Raw genomic sequence first — 22,124 nt, 5'->3', positions numbered from 1 at the left:
TGAAGAAAACGTTCCCTTCCCTGAGAAGTGGAATTTTGCACGTAAGTTTTCTTTTTATTAACTTTCTCGTACCTTTTTCTTCAATTTTGATGATCATTATTTTAAATTTCCTTTTCTTTTTCAGCAACCATGGGAGTTGTTGATGAAATTCTCAATTTCCATGGTTGGGTAGGAAAGTTATTAAATACAACCCCAATGGAAGGTAGATCTTGGAAAACTCTCTCTCAACGATTTGGTTGAAAAGTGAAAACTCACGGTAAGAGTTTTTTTGTAACTTTTCTTATTGCTTTTTCCAGAACTTATTTTAATACTTCTTTTTATCAGGATTTGCTGTCCGAGGTATTAGTGCTGAGGCGGTCGTAGCTTCTCGAATTTCTTTAGAAAGGGCCCAAGAGATAATTTTGGGCTCTTCATCGAAAAGAAAAGCTACTGTTGACCAAGACTCTGAAGAAGAGGAAGACGGGAGTTCCTTGGTAAAAAGGCCACGAGCTCGTAGACGAATCATTTCTGATGATGAAATATCTCCCCCTCATTCCATTCCTCTTACCGAGTCTGTTGAAGCCCCGTTGGTAATTCCCGATGATGATGTTCCCGCTGCTGCTCATGATTCTGTTGAGCAGCTTTTTAACCGCGGGTTTGGTAGTGAAAGTTTAGGTCCGATTTCTGATGAAGCACCCCTTGCTTCTTTTTCTACTCCCGTTCCTGTGATACCTCCTTTGCCGGTTGTGGCTGTTACCGTTCCTCCCCAGGCTGTTTTGACTGCTTCTACAGTTCCTTCTTCGACTACTCCTCCTTCAACTGATCCTCCTTCAACTGCTCACTATACTGAGGTTGGTTCCTCAAGTGGAGGTGAGGCTATGAGGCAAGTTACCATCGAAGTTCCTGCTGAAGGAAACCTTTTGAGGAAGTCAGGCCGAGCTGACGTGTGGTTGAAGCCTTTGATTGGTCCAGTTGAAAGGGCTAAGCTTGATGGCCATAGTTCTTTGACCTTGATGAATGATATAGTTCATTCTTCTTTAAAGGTATCCTTTTTGAAGTTTGACTTCACCCTTTTCTTATTTTTGGGGTTCTCACTTTTTCTTTCTTTGTTTTTTTTAGATCAATCTCATTGGCACGGAGATGATGAAGAGGGTTTCCCTCTCAGAACAATTAATGCATGATTATCAAGTAGAGGCAGACAATTGGAAGGAACAGTATGAAAGTCTTCAGATCGACATGAAAATATTAGAAGAAAGCAAAGGTACCTTAGAACAGCAGGTAAGGGCTTTGACTTCAGAGTTAGCGGTTGAAAAAGCTTCCTCAAATCAAGCAAGTAAGGAAAAGAATCGTCTTGAAACCTCTTTTTCTGAGCAACTCTCCAAGGCAAGTGAAGAGATCAGAGAGTTGAAGGCTCTCTTAGGTGAAAAAGAAGCATATGCTGGTGAACTCGTGCAGACTTTGACTCAAACTCAAGAAGACCTCCGGGAGTCTTCTGAAAAAGTTCGTTTCTTAGAGAGTTCACATGCTTCTCTTCAAACTTCCTACGATTCTGCCTTGGCTGAGAATGAGAAGCTAAAAAGTGAAATTGCTGACTGGGAAAGAGATTACTGAGATTCTTGAAGACAAAACCGCACTTGAAGTGAGTTGGGCGTTTTTAAATTCTCGCCATGATACCCTTGTTGAAGTTAGCCAGGAGAATTATAATTTGGAATCTGAGTTAGCCAAAATTAAAGAGACTATTGAAAAGACTCAGCAGTGCCAAGATTTTCCTTCTCCCGTGGCTGAAACTTCTGAGAACATTGAAGATGATATGGGTATGGTGAATACTCCAATTCCTTCGAGTCAAGTTGAAACCGCTCCTGTTGATGATCCTGCTTTGGTTACTTCTTTGACTTCTCGGTGACAAGTTAATGATGTGTGACTCTTTTTTTCTTTTTTCTTTGGTGAAATATGGTTGTAACCCTTGATCCTTTTTGAGGGTTTGAAAATATTAAGTCCCCAGGCCTTTTTTGGGGCATTTTGTATAAGCAACTCTTAGTTTATGACTAAGTTCATATTTAGTCTAAGCTTTTTAATTTTAAGAATTTTTTTAGCTATTCTTGAACTTATGTCTTGCCTTTATATTTAAAGACTTATTTGATAATTTGCACTTTTATTTTGTAAAATGCTTTCTTAATTCCATGAATGTTTTAAATCAAACATGAATTTTATAAAAGAGGGCCCTTTTATATTTCAACACTTAATGAAGAAGACGTCTCAACTTCATAATGGTGTTAATGTACGATAAAAGAAATAGGAATACACATGTTTTTGGAATAACTTCGACAAGTTTTTATTCGAACTTTGTCAAGCTTTAAATAACATCTTACATGTATTTGAGTACCTTCTATAACTTTTTCGTAACTGTTTTTCCTTACAACAGATTTTCAAAAGAAAATAAAACAAGGTTTTTATATAATAACCCGTTTCAGTACATGTAAATTGAATACAAGGTTTTTATTTATAACCCATTTCAGTACATGTATATTGCCTTTAACCTAACTATGATGGTTTTTCGTACGTTTCTTGTTTAGCTCGTAGCTTTGACTTGACCTCATTTAATGAGTAAATTTTTCAGGCTTGAACTTTGATCGTTTCTCAATCTTCCTCGCCTTCTTTATACATATGTCTATGTGTATTATATAGTCCCCCAAGTGTTTGAGCTTTGAAGTTTGAAACCTCGAACACTTGATTACTCCTCTCGTTTGGTCCTCTTTCTGTAAAGGAATAAAACACACGGGACTCGGAGGTACAATTTTAGATGAAGACTGCTTAACCCGTATCAATTTCTATCAGAATAGGTGTAACCCTAGACCGGGAATTGTAATTTATTCCACGTGCCTTGCAGGTCGTGATTCATCATTTAGTATGGGTTAGATTTTTGCATATCATCTAAAATTGTTAGTAAAATTTTAACAATTCAAAAATAGAATTTTAAAATGAGGATACCTGACCGTGGGTATTCTTTAGAAATAGTATCTCTTCAGGTGAACGACATTCCAATGTGAAGGTAATATCTTGCCATCCATTGTTTCCAGCTCGTATGCTCCTTTTCCCGCAATACCATGAATTCAGTAAGTTCCTTCCCAGGTTGGGCCTAATTTTCCCGTATTAGCTGTCTTCGTGGATTGAAAAACTTTTTTGAGTACGAAGTCCCCAATCTTAAAGTATCTTAGGCGTGCTTTTCGATTGTAGTATCGTTCCATAACTTGTTTTTATGCTGCCATCCTTATTAACGCAACTTCTCTTTTTCCTTCAAGTAAATCAAGATTTAGCCGCATTTCCTCTTCATTGGAGTCCTCATTTGTTTCTGTATATCTCATGCTAGGTTTTCCTATCTCCAGTGGAATCAATGCTTCAGCCCCGTATACTAGCGAAAAAGGTGTTTCACCCGTGCTTGTTTTTGCAGTGGTGCGATATGCCCATAAAACACCATGTAGCAATTCTGGCCAATTGCCCTTGGATTCTTCCAATCGTTTCTTTAAATTGTTGATAATAACTTTATTTGTTGACTCAGCTTGTCCATTACCCACCGGATGATAAGGTGTTGAAGTAATCCTTTTGATCTGCCAACTTTGAAAAAATTCTGTAATTTGTGTGCCTATAAATTGTGGGCCGTTATCACACACGATTTCTTTTGGTACACCAAATCGACATATGATATTTCGCCAAATGAAATCTCTGACTTCTTTCTCCCGTACCTGTTTAAATGCTCCTGCTTCTAGCCATTTAGTAAAGTAGTCAGTGAGTACTAGTAGGAATTTCACCTTGCCTTTTGATTGCGGTAGAGGACCTACGATATCCATCCCCCACTTCATGAAAGGCCATGGTGCAACAACCGGATGTAACAACTCTGCAGGTCTATGCATGTTATTACCGTATCTTTGGCACTTATCACATTTAGCCACGAAATTTTCCGCTTCCTCTTCCATTTTAGGCCAATAATAGCCTGCTCTAATCATGGTTCTTACCAGTGATCTCCCACCTGCGTGATTTCCACAGTGCCCCTCGTGTATTTCTCTCATTACATATTCCGTCTGAGAAGGCCCGAGGCATCTTGCTAAGGGACCACCGAACATTTTCCGATAAAGATTGCCTTGCTTTAAACAATATCGAGCAGCCTTTTTCGAAGCGCGTGAGCTTTTTTCTTGTCTTCAGGGACAGTACCGTACTGCAAAAAAGCGACAATCTCGTTTCTCCAATCCCAGGTTAAGTTATTGAAATTTACCTCATTTTTATCTGGGTCGAGTACTGAATGAAACAAATAAATTATAGAAGCATTTTCATTGCTCGCCACGTTTGCTGCAGATGCGAGATTGGCTAAGGCATCTGCCTCGACATTCTCATCTCTTGTTATCTGCGTTACTTTCCAGGTTTGAAATTGCTTAACCAAATCCCATACCTTCTCTAAGTACTGTTGCATTCGTGCTTCCCTGGCTGCGTAAGTCCCCAACATTTGGTTAACTACAAGCTGCGAATCGCTTTTAATTACAATCTGATTAATGCCAAGTTCTCGTGCCAGTTCTAAACCTGCAATCACAGCTTCATACTCTGCCTCATTGTTAGTTATAGAATGACATTTAATGGCTTGTCAAATGATTTCACCCGTAGGTGGTACCAAAACAATTCCTAAGCCTGCCCCCTTCACATTAGATGAACCATCGGCAAATAAGGTCCAAATTCCTATATTAGATCCGTTGAACACTTGTAATTCTTTTTTTGCTTCTAGTTGCATTCCTTGGCTAAAATCAGCCAAAAAATCTGCTAACACCTGAGATTTTATCGCGGTTTTGGGTTGGTATGTGATGTCATATTCACTTAACTCTATAGCCCATTTGGCTAACCTACCTGACAACTCATGCTTGTGTAATATATTGCGTAATGGATAAGCAGTTACTACGGTAATAGGATGACATTGAAAATAAGGCCAAAGTTTCCTAGATGTCATGATTAATGCAAGTGCAAGCTTTTCTAATTGAGGATACCGCGTCTCCGCATCCAATAATGATTTGCTGACATAATAAATTGGAGATTGTTTACCTTGGTCTTCACGAACAAAAACAGCACTCACCGCTACTTCTGAGACAGCAAGATAGACGAGCGATCTTTCCCCAACCTTTGGTTTTGCGAGCAACGGTGGATTTGACAGGCATGTCTTCAAGTTTTTGAGTGCTTGTTGACACTCCTTAGTCCATTCGAACTGGTCTTGCTTTTTAAGAGCTGAAAAGAATTTAAAACATTTTTCTGATGATTTGGAAATAAATCTTCCCAAAGCTGCAATTCTCCCCGTTAGTCTTTGCACGTCTTTCTTATTTGTAAGCATGTCAAGAATTTCTTCAATGGCTTTAATTTGCGAGGGATTTACTTCAATACAACGGTTAGAAACAAGAAAACCTAAAAACTTATCTGATAAAACACCAAACGCACATTTCTCGGGATTTAGTTTCATATTGAATTTTCGTAAAATCTGAAATGTATCAGTTAAATGGGATATATGATCCCTTGATTATTGAGATTTGACAAGCATATCATCTATATAGACTTCCATAGTTTTTCTCAAATGTTCTTGGAACATTTTGGTTACCAATCTTTGATACGTTGCACCAGCATTTTTCAGACCAAAAGGCATTACCTTATAACAGTAAGTCCCCCTGTCTGTGATAAATGAAGTTTTTTCTTCATCTAAGGGATCCATTTTGATCTGATTGTACCCGGAATACGCATCTAAAAAGCTTAATAACTCATGTCCTGCAGTGTCACGACCCAAATCCCTGCTCTGGTCGTGATGGCGCCTCTCGTGAAGACAAGGCCAGCCAACTAACCCATATCGCCTTTTCAAAAATAGCTAAACATGAATAAGCAGTCTAAATATGATTTAATAATATTAATTAGCGGAAGTACAACCCAACACAGTCCTAATCGGGGTGTCACAAGTCACGAGCACCTATAAGAGTGTAAATACAACTACAAGGTATAAAAATACACTGAACAGGAAAAATGAACAACAGAGAAAGAAGCGGTGCTGCGAACGCTGGCAGTCACCTCGCTAAACTCCTATAGCTCTACCTCCAATCAGCCAAAACCCGCTACCGGGTGAATAAATACCTGCATATGCACAAGAGGTGCAGGGAGTAAAGTGAGTACTCCAACTCAGTGAGTAATAAAGGTAAATAATAACTGAGCAGTGATAAATCACGTAAGGCAAATCATCATGCTGTATAGAAGCAATATAACACCCTTTTGAGAAAAACAGTCAAACTGTGAAATCTTTAGGAAACATCTTAGCTCAGTTCAAACCTCTTTTGAAAATAACTTTTTCAACGGTTATGTGAATAAATGCAAACAATTAGAGCAGATAAGCACAGAAATTCGCCCCTCGGGCACAACACTCACTCAACAGATAATGCCAGGCAATCAGGTAGATACCCCGTGAAGTAACACAGACAACAGATAATGGCAGACAATGAAATAAAGTAAACACATAGAACAGTACTAGTACCGCTGCGGCGTGCAGCCCGATCCACATATCGCTGCGGCGTGCAACCCGATCCATTTATCGTCGACGGCGCTCACTAGGGTGTACAGACTCCAGGAGGGGCCCGTTACAGCCCAAGCGCAATATCAAGCCATCTCGTGGCATCAAATCTAGGCCCTTGGCCTCATACCAGTATCAATATAACACTGCTGCGGCGTGCAGCCCGATCCGTATATATATACAGGCCCTCGGCCTAACTCAGTCAACAAAATCACATAAGCCACTCGGGCAACAATAAACATGATGCTCAACCCAAAATATTATTGGAAATATCATTTCAAGTGTTAAAGCAAGTAAACTTGGATGAGTTTTGAAAACAGTGAAAAAATGCATGACTGAGTTCAAGTATAAAATCAAAACAGTGAGGAAATATCAACAACCATCCCCGAAGGGGTTCAAATAGCTAGCACGAAGCCCAAATATGGCAATCAGCCCAAGTCATGATGATAACAAATAAGTTTCAGTCAATTACACAGTAAAATCATCAATCGGGACGGACCAAGTCACAATCCCCAAAGGTGCTCTACCCCACGCTCGCTAGCCGGCGTGCAAGTCACCTCAATATAGCACTACGATGTGCAATCCGGGGTTTCAAACCCTCAGGATATCATTTACAATCATTACTCACCTCGAACCGGCGATATCTCTAGCTCACGACGCCTTTGCCCCTCGAATCGGCCTCCACGCGCGTCGAATCTATCCAAAACCAGAACGAATACGTCACAATATGCTAAGGGAACAAAGCCCAAGCGAAAACAATCGAAAAATATCAAAAATCCCGAAATTAGCAAAATCCGAGCCCTGGGCCCACTTCTCGAAACTCAGAAATTTTCACATCATTAGATTCCTTATCTCCTCACGAGTTCATACATACCAAAAGTTCTCAAATCCAACCCCAATATGTCCTTCAAATCCCCAAATCAAATTTCAAAATCCCAAGCCCTAGTTTCTTCCATTTTTGCTTAAGTTCCATGAATTTCTAGGTAGATTACACAATAAAAACGAGTTTTAAGTTCAAAAATCTTACCTCCAGGTAATTCCTCTTGAATCCCTCTTCAATCCTCTTCAAAAAGCTTCAAAATCGACCAACAATGGAGGAACTTAGCCTCAAATTCGCGGAAATGGGTTTTTTAAAAAATTTCTGCCCAGCACTAAATTTTACTTAATCGCGATCGCGGAAAAGCCCTCGCGATCACGAAGCACATCCCACAATTACATTACGCGATCGCGTACTCCCTCACGCGAACGCGATGCTCAGAATCTCCCAACTACGCGATCGCAAATGATGACACGCGACCGCGATTGACAGCAACGCAAAACTACGTGATCGCGACCCGATCTATGCGAACGCGAAGAGAAAACCTGGATGCCCCTGAAATAACTCTACGCGATCGCGAGCCTCCTCACGCGATCTCGAAGAGGAAACATCTGCAACAGAGCTGGAGCCAAAACCTGCAATTTTCCCAACATGAAATGGTCTGATTGACCACCCAAAACTCACCCGAGGCCCTTGGGACCTCAACCAAACATACCAACATAATCCATAACATCATTCAAACCTGTTCCAATCATTAAAACACCTCAAACAACATCAAATCACTCAAAACACATCGGATTCAAGCCTAAGTTGTCCAAAAACTTCCGAAATACGCTTTCGATCAAAAACCCAACCAAACCACGTCCGAATGACCTGAAATTTTGCACACACATCCCAAATGACATAACGAAGCTACTGCAACTCTCAGAATTTCATTCCGGCCTCTATATCAAAATCTCACCTACCAACCGGAAATCGCAAAAATCTCAACTTTGCCAATTCAAGCCTAAACCTTCCACGGACTTCCAAAATGCATTCCGATCGCGCTCCTAAGTCATAAATCACCCAACGAAGCTAACCAAATCATAAAAATTCCGATCCGAGCTTATATACACATAAGTCAACTCTTGGTCAACCTTTCAAATTTAAAGCTACAACTGAGAACTGTTTCCTTCAAATTCATTCCGATTTTCCTGAAACCCAAATCCAATGATTTACATCAGTCATAATACATAACATGGGGCAAGTCATGCCCGAGAACTGGCGATCAAGGTCCAAAAGCTCAAAACGACCGGTCGGGTCGTTACATCCTCCCTCACTTAAATACACTTTCGTCCTCGAACGTACTCAAAGCTGTTTCAAAAGCCAACCAATCGCTGAATAACCTTGACATACATATACCCGGGGGTGATCCCATGTCACCCTATCTCATATAGGTCCGATAACACATAGAAACTGAAATTACACAACCCAGTCTGGCCCATAAGCCATGGAATCACATTCTTCACTTCTGAAACCAACAATACGATCAAAACCTCACACCTATACTCTGAATAAACCCGAACCAGCTGTAATAACCCATGCCTGCAACCTCAGGTGCAATTATCTGATATACCACATAACTCAAACACCTGTAGCGATAACTTCCATTCACAGCAGTTGTACACAACAACCGAATACCGGTAGAAAACCTCTTATCACCAAAGTCTCATCCTAACACTTTCCTATATTTCCAAATAAAACACACAGCAAGCCATAACAATTCCTCAGGTCAACCATTCATGAAGCCGCTTCTCCTCTGGCAATACCATAGCAAATTTCCGAGCCGAACCTCGATCTTACCCTTCTGACATGCTGAAATTGAATCCGTTCGTATTCATTAATGATCCCCACGATCTCCTCTAATCCAACACACCACTATGGTGACATGACACGTCAATAGAGGCCTAAGCCACAACTAGCATAATACGCGCACCAATATGCAACGGTCCGAACACACTCAAATCATGAAGTGACTCAAATGAAAGAGCTGTACCTCAAGCTCACCAGTACCACCACAACACAAAGCTGAGGACCCGTCTCACATCATAGAAATAGAACACGCGAATCTAACCCGCAAGGTCATATCTCCACATAGCTTCGCTGCAAATGCGCGATCCTATCCAAACACTGTTCCACATGAAACACCTCAAGTCACTACGCTCGAAGGCGACAACCACGCACCATTTGACGTCTAGAACCAAAGCACATCATCATGCCCACGGGGACAAATAACATATACCACGCAACCCGATAGGTCATAACTGATACTCCATTCACCGAGCAACACCTAATTACTCTTCCCGCTCGACTTCCACTATGAATTCCCAATAGAACCGCACCACACGTGCCCATAACCAACAAATCATAACGTCTCACAACACAGAAAAGCAACTCATAGATCTCCCCAGATCACTAACAAGCTCAATAACAATCGAATCAACCTATCCCTCAACAATACCATTCGGGGCCAACCAAGCCGACTCAAGCTAGAACACGCATCCACATTGGCCTACCAAGGAACTCATTATTAAGGAAATCCTGAAGTTGTTCCCTCAACTCCTTAACTCTGTCGGTGCCATACGATACGGTGCCCGGCATCACATCAATATCGAAATCCACAACCTTGCCCGGCGACATGCCCGGCCACAAGAAACGCAACCGAAAAGTCCCTCAACACCGGAACTGAATCAATGGTAGAAACCTCTGCACTAACATCCATCACAAAGGCCCAATTAAGAAAAGCAATCCTTCCTAGCCGTCCGATGGGTTTTCGAAATATAAACCACTCTACTAGAACATAATCCGACGCACCTCGCCACTCAACCCGTGGAATTTCTGGCATAGCCCATAGCACAACAGTCCAGAATAACCCAACACTGAGACAACCAGTCTACACCCCAATATCATGTCCAAAATCTAACATACCAGCAAAGAAGGATCCACTCGAGCCTCCAAATCCTGATAGCCGCTAAACGGTGCCGATGCACACGATCCATAAACACAACATAGCCTGAACATGAGAATTCCCAGTCTCTAACTCCATATAGCACACGAATCATCGTTCCTGATCCCAATTTCGCCGTCCGAAAGCATACCACCCTTAAATACCCCATCATTCCACGATAGATACTCTAAAATTTCCCTGTGCCGCCAAGCAAACCCGAATATCACCAGTCGATCTAACAAGAAAGTGTCGCAATACCACCGAAGTGCCATCAACTAATCACATTGCCCTTTTTACTGAAACATATACTCTTATCAAATTACTACCAATTAGCAGTACCATTTCCTTAATTATCTGAGGCTACCCGCTGCTTAAGGGTTTCGTGAACTTCCTTTCAGAACTGAACTATAAGTTTACACATGCAAATCTCGATCCTCCACGACATACCGCATATACCATACCATCCGAGGATAACATAAAAACTTTATCTCCCTTCCGAGCCACAGACACCTACGCACTCAGCTAGTCAAGAACTCCCATTAGTCTCATCTAGAAGAAAAATCACTATACATCCCATGCTCCGCATGCCCATAGAAAATATACATCTCCAAACCACGGTAAAACCCAACAAGAACTCTCCCAATTCCATTTGCACAAGCTAAACTGCCAGGACTGAATCCTTCTAACTAGACCAAGCTAAGCAAGCCGTCGAAACCCAAGAGCATTGCTGCAAAGTACTTGTATAAACTCATTACCTCGAACACACACAAAGAATTAATCATATCCTTACCATGCCGATCCGGTCTACTATCAAACTATTCCATCTATCCAAATTTCTTCCTGATTCATTTTCAACTTGATATTCTCTCTTTCTGTAGCACCACAATTCCTCAACCCAGGCTCACCCCACGTGACCCAAGCATAAGACCATAAGCCGCTGAATACTCTCTCAAATATTCCCAGAAACACCACATTCCAGAATACCTTACTCTGAAGAACTTCCTGAATCTAAATCTGTTACCTTTACTTTCCTGATACTGATACATAGAATCCCATAATTAACATAGGAATACCACAAGTCTTGACCTCTTCCAATGAAAACAACAGTGCTAACCACATATGCAACTTTAGAGCACTCAATTGTTACATGTAGAATCTTGAACACATTAGCACCATTCTCGAGAGTCATTTACTCTATTTAAACTACAATTAGCCTGACCCAACGAACAGAACCACCCGTGCCTCATTGGCATTCCGATACCGCAGAATGAAATCCTCATCCAATACAACCCAGCAACTTCCCGCTCTATGCAGCGAGCATTCTTTACCAATAACCACTTAAGACATCCCGTGATTTTTTTTCTTACTCTATGAAGCATAATATAACCTCGTCAACATTTTTCCTTTACTCAAACCATCCTCGATCTCTATTTCCGCAAGCCATAACTAATTCACTCGCACGCCTCGCAATAGAACCAACATAGCACCTAACCGTGCAATCAACTAATCAACAGACTCCCCCACTTGGCTCGGAGCCATAGATCAAATACACTCAATAACTCATAACACTTTTACTCTATTGATGCCACAGTACCATAGTGAGATTAAACTCAATCATTTATAAGTTTGTGAAAACACAGATCATCTAGTACTGTAAATCTTCTTCAAATCTTGCATTCATCCCCGCAACAGTTAAACCCACTCTCATAAGCGACCCGAAATTACAAATTTCAACACGTACTTTTCACTTGCACATGAGATCTCCTAACATACACATAAGGATTACGCCACTTTAGAATACTCCGCAGGAGATAACCCACCTATTTCGCCTCAACATAACATTTCTGTATACCTTCTACCGTCATACACATTACACAGTTTCTTGGTCTTCCTGAGTCTGAACTAGTACCGCAACATAAAATTTACTTCACTCTCAATTGGAAAACATGAAAAGATTCTTCACGCGCCCATAACTCGGGCTACGCATCAAATCACAATAGAAATCAAACACTTAATAGCTCATCTATCATCCTACAGACTTCCTCGTCACTACCAAGTCATATAGATGCATCTCGCAGTACTAACATACTCATCACGTGGCTATCCAGCCGTCCCTTCCACTAATAGGGACTATACCGAACATATAAGTTCAAAACACTTACTCATACAATCAGCACCTCGGTGCTCAAGCCATAGGCAAAGATCCGGCCTCAAGTCCTTCATACTGGCCCAACATCAACTCACAGAAATCACATCTCGCCCCTCGATCGGGGAATCACAAGCCATCAAGGCACATCTGATATTGAGCGCTCATGCGCGCATGTGAACGCGTGGAAGGAATTTCAAGAGTTACATTCCAAGCTGAATCAAGGACGCACGACAAGAATTCAAGAATGCGAAGTTTTCCTAAAGGTTCTGCAGCCTCTCGAGGATAAATACAGATGTCTCCGTACCGATCCGCGAGACTCTACTAAACCTGCTCATGACTCGTGAGACCTATGTAACCTAGGCTCTGATACCAACTTGTCACGACCCAAATCCCCGCTCAGGTCGTGATGGCGCCTCTCGTGAAGACAAGGCCAGCCAACTAACCCATATCGCCTTTTCAAAAATAGCTAAACATGAATAAGCAGTCTAAATATGATTTAATAATATTAATTAGAGGAAGTACAACCCAACACAGCCCTAATCGGGGTGTCACAAGTCACGAGCATCTATAAGAGTGTAAATACAACTACAAGGTCTAAAAATACACTAGACAGGAAAAATGAACAACAGAAAGAGAAGCGGTGCTGCGAACGCTGGCAGTCACCTCGCTAAACTCCTATAGCTCTTCCTCCAATCAGCCAAAACCCGCTACCGGGTGAATAAATACCTGCATCTGCACATGAGGTGCAGGGAGTAAAGTGAGTACTCCAACTCAGTGAGTAATAAAGGTAAATAATAACTGAGCAGTGAGAAATCACGTAGGGCAAATCATCATGTTGTATAGAAGCAATATAAAACCCTTTTGAGAAAAATAGTAAAACTGTGAAATCTTTAGAAAACATCTTAGCTCAGTTCAAACCTCTTTTGAAAATGACTTTTAAAACAGTTATGCGAATAAATGCAAACAATTAGTGCAGATAAGCACAGAAATCCGCCCCTCGGGCACAACACTCACTTAACAGATAATGCCAGGCAATCAGGTAGATACCCCGTGAAGTAACACAGACAACAGATAATGGCAGACAATGAAATAAAGTAAACACATCGAACAGTACTAGTACCGCTGCGGCGTGCAGCCCGATCCATTTATCATCGACGGCGCTCACTGGGGGTGTGCAGACTCCGGGAGGGGCCCCTTACGGCCCAAGCACAATATCAAGCCATCTCATGGCATCAAATCTAGGCCCTTGGCCTCATACCAGTATCAGCATAACACTGCTACGGCGTGCAGACCGATCCGTATATATATATATATATATATATATATATATATATATATATATATATATATATATATATATATATATATATATATATATATTGTTGCGGCGTGCAGCCCGATCCAAAAGTATCCTCACAATACAGGCCCTCGGCCTAACTCAGTCAACAAAATCACATAAACCACTCGGGCAACAATAAACATGATGCTCAGCCAAAAATATTATTGGAAATATCATTTCAAGTGTTAAAGCAAGTAAACTTGGCTGAGTTTTGAAAACAGTGAAAAAATGCATGACTGAGTTCAAGTATAAAATCAAAATAGTGAGGAAATATCAACAACCATCCCCGAAGGGGTTCAAATAACTGGCACGAAGCCCAAATATGGCAATCGGCCCAAGTCATGATGATAACAAATAAGTTTCAGTCAATTACACAGTAAAATCATCAATCGGGACGGACCAAGTCACAATCCCCAAAGGTGCTCTACCCCACGCTCGCTATCCGGCGTGCAAGTCACCTCAATATAGCACTACAATGTGCAATCGGGGTTTCAAACCCTCAGGATATCATTTACAATCATTACTCACCTCGAACAGGCGATATCTCTAGCTCACGACTCCTTTTCCCCTCGAATCGGCCTCCACGCGTGCCGAATCTATCCAAAACCAGAACGAATACGTCACAATATGCTAAGGGAATAAGCCCAAGCGAAAACAATCGAAAAATATCAAAATCCCGAAATTAGCAAAACCCGAGCCACGGGCCCACTTCTCGAAACTCAGAAATTTTCACATCAGTAGATTCCTTATCTCCTCACGAGTTCATACATACAAAAGTTCTCAAATCCGACCCCAATTGGTCCTTCAAATCCCCAAATCAAATTTCAAAATCCCAAGCCCTATATTCTTCCATTTTTGCTTAAGTTCCATGAATTTCTAGGTAGATTACACAATAAAAACGAGTTTTAAGTTCAAAAATCTTACCTCCAGGTAATTCCCCTTGAATCCCTCTTCAATCCTCTTCAAAAAGCTTCAAAATCGACCAACAATGGAGGAACTTAGCCTCAAATTCGCGGAAATGGGTTTTTTTAAAACATTCTGCCCAGCACTAAATTTTACTTAATCGCAATCGCGGAAAAGCCCTCGCGATCGCGAAGCACAACCCACAATTACACTACGCGATCGCGTACTCCCTCACGCGAACGCGATGCTCAGAATCTCCCAACTACGCGATCGCAAATGATGACACGCGACCGCGATTGACAGCAACGCAAAACTACGTGATGGCGATCCGATCAATGCGAACGCGAAGAGAAAACCTGGATGCCGAGAACTGGCGATCAAGGTCCAAAAGCTCAAAACGACCGGTCGAGTCGTTACATGCAGTAGCATCAATTAGTTGATCTATATGTGGTAATGGAAAAGAATCATTAGTACAAGCTTTGTGAAGGTCTGTGTAATCTACACAAACTCGCCATTTGCCATTCTTTTTCGGCAACACAACAGTATTAGCTAACCAATTAGGATACTTTACCTCGCGGATAGACCCAATTTTTAATAGTTTTTGAACCTCATCTTGAATTACCTGATTCTTGAAAGTCCCCTGCTTTATTTTGTTTTGTTTGAAGGGTTGATATGATGGGTCTTCATTTAACTTGTGAGTCATTACTTCCGGTGGAATTCCTGCCATATCAGAATGGGACCAGGCAAAACAATCCACGTTAGTCTTTAAAAATTCAATCAACTTACCTTTCATATCGCGGCTCAGGTTAGCCCCAACGTAGATTTTCCTTTCTGGCCATTGTGTAAATAACTCCACATTCTCTAGTTCCTCAATCGCTGTTTTAATATTTTTATTTTTCTGTGGTTCTTGAATGAAATCGGGCCGTGAGTCCACATCTGTTCGCCCTTGTTCAGTTGAGGTTTGTATTGTGGTATCCTCAACTGGATGCTGTAATTGCTACTTGTCTTCATTTCTCGTATTTAAATCTGCAACAGAGTTGATGCATCTGGATGTTTGTTGATCCCCATGAATTTGACATATTCCCCATGGTGATGGAAATTTGATAACTTGATGCAAGGTAGACGGAACGACATCCATCTCATGGATCCATGGTCTCCCGAGAATCACATTGTAAGCCATTTCCAACTCTACCACCTAAAATTTTGTATCCGTGATAATCCCTTCTGCAAATGTAGTAAGCGTTACCTCCCCTTTTGTCACAATGCTTGAGTTGTCGAATCCAGACAAGGTATGCGTCTTTGGTACTAGCTTATCTTTAGCTTGCATCTCGTGCAGTACTCTTAGCAGGATAATGTTCACGGAACTACCTGGATCAATCAAAACTCGTTTCACATTAGTATCATGTACAACTAGAGATATTACCAGTGCATCGTTATGTGGAGTTAACACGCCATCTGTATCTGCATCACCAAATGTAATACTTTCTTCCTCCAAAATATGTCGAACCCACTTCCCGTGGGTAATTGTGACTTTTGAAACTTTATTGGCTGCTGTGTATGTCACACCATTAATTTCTTCACCTCCGCTTATAACATTAACGGTCCTTTTGGGAGAAGGCGGTTTAGGAGGCTCCTGCCTATTCTTCATATATGCTTGCTTACCTTTCTCACTGAATAATTCGGTGAGATACCCTTGCTTCAACAGATGATCAACTTCACCTTGTAGCAACCTACAATCTGTCGTTTTATGACCATGGTCGTTGTGAAATTCGCACCAGTGATCAGGATTGCGCCTGTTTGGATTTGATCTCATTTCTTTTGGCCACCGCACCTTATCACCCATGCTTCTTAAAACAACTACGAGCTCGGAGGTGCTTACATTAAAATTATAACCGCCAAATCTTGCCTTCAAGTTTCTATCATCATCCCGCGACTCTCGCGTGTTACGATCATTCCCAAACCTTGATGATGAGCCCGACTCTCTATTCCTCGATATATGATTATACCTTGAATTGTCATGTTTTGATCGTGAATCTTTTCCCGCTGGGCCCATATATGGTTCGTATCTGTTTTTACCAGACCTTTTTTCGGTTTCCGCCCGTCTCGAACTCACCTTTTCCTCTTTTTGAGACCGTGAGATAATATCTTCTTCTATCCTTAGCTTCGTGCTATACCTGTTATAAACATCATTCCATTTTGTCGCTGGGAATTCACGAAGACTTTCTTTGAGTCGCCTCGTGGCTTCTGAGCTTTTTTCATTCAGATTACTAGCGAAGGCTATAGCTGCCCAATTGTCTGGTACACGTGGTAACGTCATTCTTTCACGCTGGAACCTATCCACGAACTCTCTAAGCAACTCTGAGTCCCCTTGCTTGATTTTGAAAATATCTTCCATTTTTTTCGACTTTTTGAGCTCCCGAATATGCTTTGATAAATGAATCTGCAACCTCAGTAAAAGAATTTACGGAATTTTCGGGTAAAAGAGAATACCATGTTAATGCTCCCTTAGTGAGTGTTTCACCGAATTTTTTAACCAACACTGATTCAATTTCTTGTTTGGTTTGCCCTTTACACCAGTTGTGAATGCAGTAACGTGGTCTCGTGGATCAGTTGTTCCATCGTATTTTGGAATATCGGGCATTTTGAATTTCTTTGGAATTGGGAGGGGAGCAGCACTTGGCTTCCAAGGTTGTTGTGAATATTTGTCCATATCTATCCCTTTTATTACAGGCGGTACTCCAGGTATTTGCTCTATGAAGTCACTTTACTCCTTGAGCTGTTTCTGCAATGTTAGAACTAAATGTTGTAAATCAGAATTGACTAAGTTACCTGGTTCTCCTTCTCGTGACTCGCTGGGGATTCCACCACTACCCGAATTAGCAAGTCCAGAACGAGGGTTTTCCAAAGTGTTGTTATTTGGAGTTGGTTTTGGTGGTGCAACAGGTAACTGGCTGACAAAGGCCTCAAGAGCTTTATTGACCTGTTGAGCAATTAGCTTTTGCAAAGCTTCATTGATAGCTTCATCGTTTTCAAATTGAGCATTTGCATTTGAATGAGATCCATCAGGAGTGCCTTCTCGAGACCGCCGAGGGGAGCTTTGTGGAGAAGGGATCGCGGTGCGATCATCTTGTGAATTCCCCTGGAGTTGATGGTTTCCTTGGTTTCCTTGGTTGTTGTTATTAACGTTTGACATGATTGATGCAACAAAAAAGGTTAGGTTAAGAAAGAATAGATTATCAGATTCCCGGTAACGGAACCAATTTGTTTAACCAAAAAATAGTAATTTCGGTCAAAGCTTTATTTTAGAAGAACACGGGTTACGGATAATCAATATATAAAATGAATGAAAGAAATTGGCTTTGATAGTAATAAGAAGAACAGAAGAAAACAAAGTAAATCAGTATATTCCAATGATATTTTCGTGTCCTTACAAATGATCAGTCTTCTCCTTTTTATAGCTATTTCTAAGATATACATTTTGCCTTTGTCATAATAAGGCTATTATAGACAATTAAAGGCATTTAATGATACGTTACAATGACAATCATTATAATTCAATACAGATTTTCTAACGTTTTCAGTATTTAATGCTTATTAAATACTGTATACGTACTCTCTTATGCTGTCAGATTCATTCTCCTTAAATTTTGGACTTAAATAGGTACGAGCACCGAGTCTTTTGATTATCTGCTCGTGTCTCTGCTCGTACCTCTGCTCGTATCTGTTGCAACTCATGCCTCTTTGCTAATCATCATTCTTTAACTAGCTTTTGTGTCATGACATGTCATCTTTCAATTACTTCAATATATATAAACTCAATTTTTCCCAATACAGCCTGGCGACGCAAGCTCAAACGCGAGCAAAATCCCTCGCGTCGCCAGACTGCTGTTGGTTTTCAATTTCTGTTGCCTAACATTTTCTTCAGCTTTCATCCTTGTTTCTTGTCTCTCTCTTTCACGTTTTTGTCTCTTTCTTTTCCTTCTTTTCAATTTGTTTATTTTGTCTTCTTTTCATTTCTTTTGTCTTCTTTTGATTTCTTTTGTCCCCTAATTAAATAATTACAACTTCATTCTTGTAGTGTATAAAATATAAATAAAATATTTACTTTGCTCCCAATTTTGCCTTTAATGTACCTACACATAAAATAAACTCAAGTAAGCACAAATATAATATAGTTTAGCATTAAAACACTTAAAATGTAAGGTAAATAATGTACTAAAATATCTAATTATAGCCGAACATCAATACCCCACACTTAAACATTGCTCATCCTCGAGCAATCAAACTACACTTATAGACACGACATTTTTAAGCAATTCTCCTAACTCATCACACCAAGAATCTTTAAAATAGACTAAGCACAAGGGTGTAACATCTTCACCTCAAGATTTGACTTGCAAGTACCATGCATTATTCACCACTCACTCACTTACTCTAACATGGAGGTCGATGACATTACCTTTCCATCATGGATCACGTGCCCTCACACAACAAAAGAAAGTAGTTCCACACACAATAAAATTTAAGAACAATTAGGAACTCAAGATAGAAAGAATTCACTCACTCTCAGAAATAACATTCATATGCTACAAAAGATGCACCATAGGCTTGCCCGTAGCATACTACTCTACTAATCGAGCTCGTTCAGTCTAGGATCAAGTAGGACTTTAATTGGTTGTAATGTAGGCTGCGGGTCGGGTAGGATACATTTGAATATAAGAGTGACTACACCTCCCTAAGCACTTTAATACATATACATTAACTCTCAAGCCCATATTTATGTCAAACCAAAACTCCACCTTCACATCAATGTATATTACCCCATACTTCTTTAAGCACAAGTATATCAAGAGCCACCACCATCAAGGAATATTCACAACAATATAACTATTTTTTCTTCTTTCTTTTCAATTCAAGTGGATTTTATTTTTTTTCCAATACAGTGCACCTTTCTCCTTATTTTATTAGTTCCACTCAAAGCCAAACCCCACCACCCCACACTTTAACTTTTATAAAGTTCATAATAATTCAAGTGCTCATGAGAGGTGAAAAGGTTCAAATAGATGGTTAATTCAAATAATTGGGTAAGGCTTGTATTGTGGTTGCCAAAGAAACATGATTACAGGCTCAAAGAGGTTAACTACGATACATAACAATTAGGCGGGTAAAATATACATATCTGGCCCAACAAAGAAACACCTATATCACTTCCAAGACTGAATAAAACTACTATTTCGCTTTGCTAACACACGGGGCAAGTTCTAGACATCATATGCATGCACAGAATAACACAAAACCTTACACACACATGGCACATGGCACAAAACTCATTCAGGATTGGTTTTTATCAAGACACTCTTGTCAAAGTAGTTAAGCAAATTTAAGATCATACGATTTAAGATACTTCTACAAAAGTCAAAAATTGAGCCTAAGCGTCACAGCTAAAGTACTCACTATTCTCAAAGCATAACAAAGTCAAGATATATTGCTTCAATTCAATTCATCTCACACTGGCTCTTACTCCTAAAAAAAAAATAAAACTAACTACACCCGGTTCAAACAAAACCCTTGGAAAAGAACCACGGCACAAAGAAAAACCAACGGGTAATTGCTACGCTACCTAACAAAAGAAAATCTTTTTGTCTTTTTCCTTTAGACTGAAATCTCTCAAGAAAATTATCTAATAGATCTATCGTCGGGAAAAGTCCAATCTTTTTTTTTTCTAAAAAAATAAAAACAGTATTCAATTGTGCATAGAAAGTCACCCAGACAATATCTTCACCAAACACTTAAAATTGTACATTGTCCCCAATGCACATCATAACTAATAAGAGGGTAAAAGAAACTCCCTGGTAGGCCAAAGGCCGAAGCACTAGCAATTTATGGGGTACTCAAACTTCTCCTAGGCCTGGTCCTTCATGCAGGTATCTCACACTTAGTTCCAACCATCTAGTTTGTTGTTGCATCCTTCCAATAGCTTTGCTTTCCATGCTCCTAGAAAATAAAAAAATCGACACTAAAAACATAATACAATTAAAAAAATAATAGAAAAAATAAATAAATGAAAGAAAGCAGTAAAGCTGGGTTGCCTCCCAACAAGCGCTTGATTTAACGTCGCGGCACGACATGAACCACTTTTTGCCTCCACTTTGAACTTATGAATTGGACCCCAAGTTTTGATTCTGCTCTATGATCATGCTCCTGGGGTGGTGGAACGAATATGACTGGCCCAATAAAATAATGTAGTATTCTGTACTTCTTGGCCTTAGATGAGGTGTGTAATTCCGACTTTCTGGCAGGAAGAATTTCAGAATGTAGGCATCGTATTCCAAACACAATGTGAAAAAATGCTTGGAGTGTGGACCGATGCGCTCTACTACATGAACATTGGGATTGTCAACATCCTCAGTATCAATGACACTAGAGTCAACTAAATATGTATCTTCAATATCATTGGTTGAATCTAGTATCTCTTCTACGACATCGGCATCCTCAAAATCTAGTTCGATTGATTGTTGGTGTTCTACTCTGGCTTTCTCCTCTAGCTCCTCCCCGTATTTTTTTTAAATTCTCCAGTATAATGGCAATTTCTGTAGCCAAATCATGCTCATATTGGCTACTATCCACAATGTCAACTTGTTGAGCTTTGCAAGGTTCAATTAATTTATTCACTTGAGCCTCCAAGTTGTGAATAGTTGCCTCTTGCCTTTGTATCTGCCGTGGTTTCTCATCATATTGTTCCACATGGCACTTTAATATATCTTTGATCTCCTTTAGGTCAGCTTCCCTAGGTTCTTTGTTCCTGTTATCCTCATAAGAAAATGTACAACCATCATAGTAAGGGGTTGGAGAAAGATAAGAAATATAAGCACAACCATGAAAGTGACCATCTTGACCACCACACATATCACATACATTCCACATATAAGATTGAGCAGGTGCACATAACTCGCTCTCGAGAATATTTTGATAACTTTGTAATGGGTGGTTTCCTCCACAATATGCATAAGGAGGATCAAAAGTAGAATTACCAACATCAAAACTCTCATAATTCCAAGGTGCCACGTTCTCAAATCAACAAGTAAAACTAAAAAATAAAAAATAAAATAAAATACAAAAATAAAATAAAAGTTCAAACTTGAAACCTAGCAATATGTACACATACAACTACACCGTTAGTTCCCTGGCAACAGCGCCAAAATTTGATCACGCCCAACTATGCCTTATAAAAAAGACTAAGCGGTCCTTACAAATATAATCCGGTTCACAAGTCCGGAGTCAAATCCCACGGAGAACTTAGGCTTAGCTACAGTTGTTTAATATTGCTAAGAAACACAAATCCAAACAATTTTCTAATTACAAAGATTATAATATTTA

The sequence above is a fragment of the Nicotiana attenuata genome, unplaced genomic scaffold (genome assembly GCF_001879085.1).
Source record: "Nicotiana attenuata strain UT unplaced genomic scaffold, NIATTr2, whole genome shotgun sequence".
NCBI lineage: Eukaryota > Viridiplantae > Streptophyta > Magnoliopsida > Solanales > Solanaceae > Nicotiana > Nicotiana attenuata.
Note: the sequence above shows the minus strand (reverse complement) of the source record.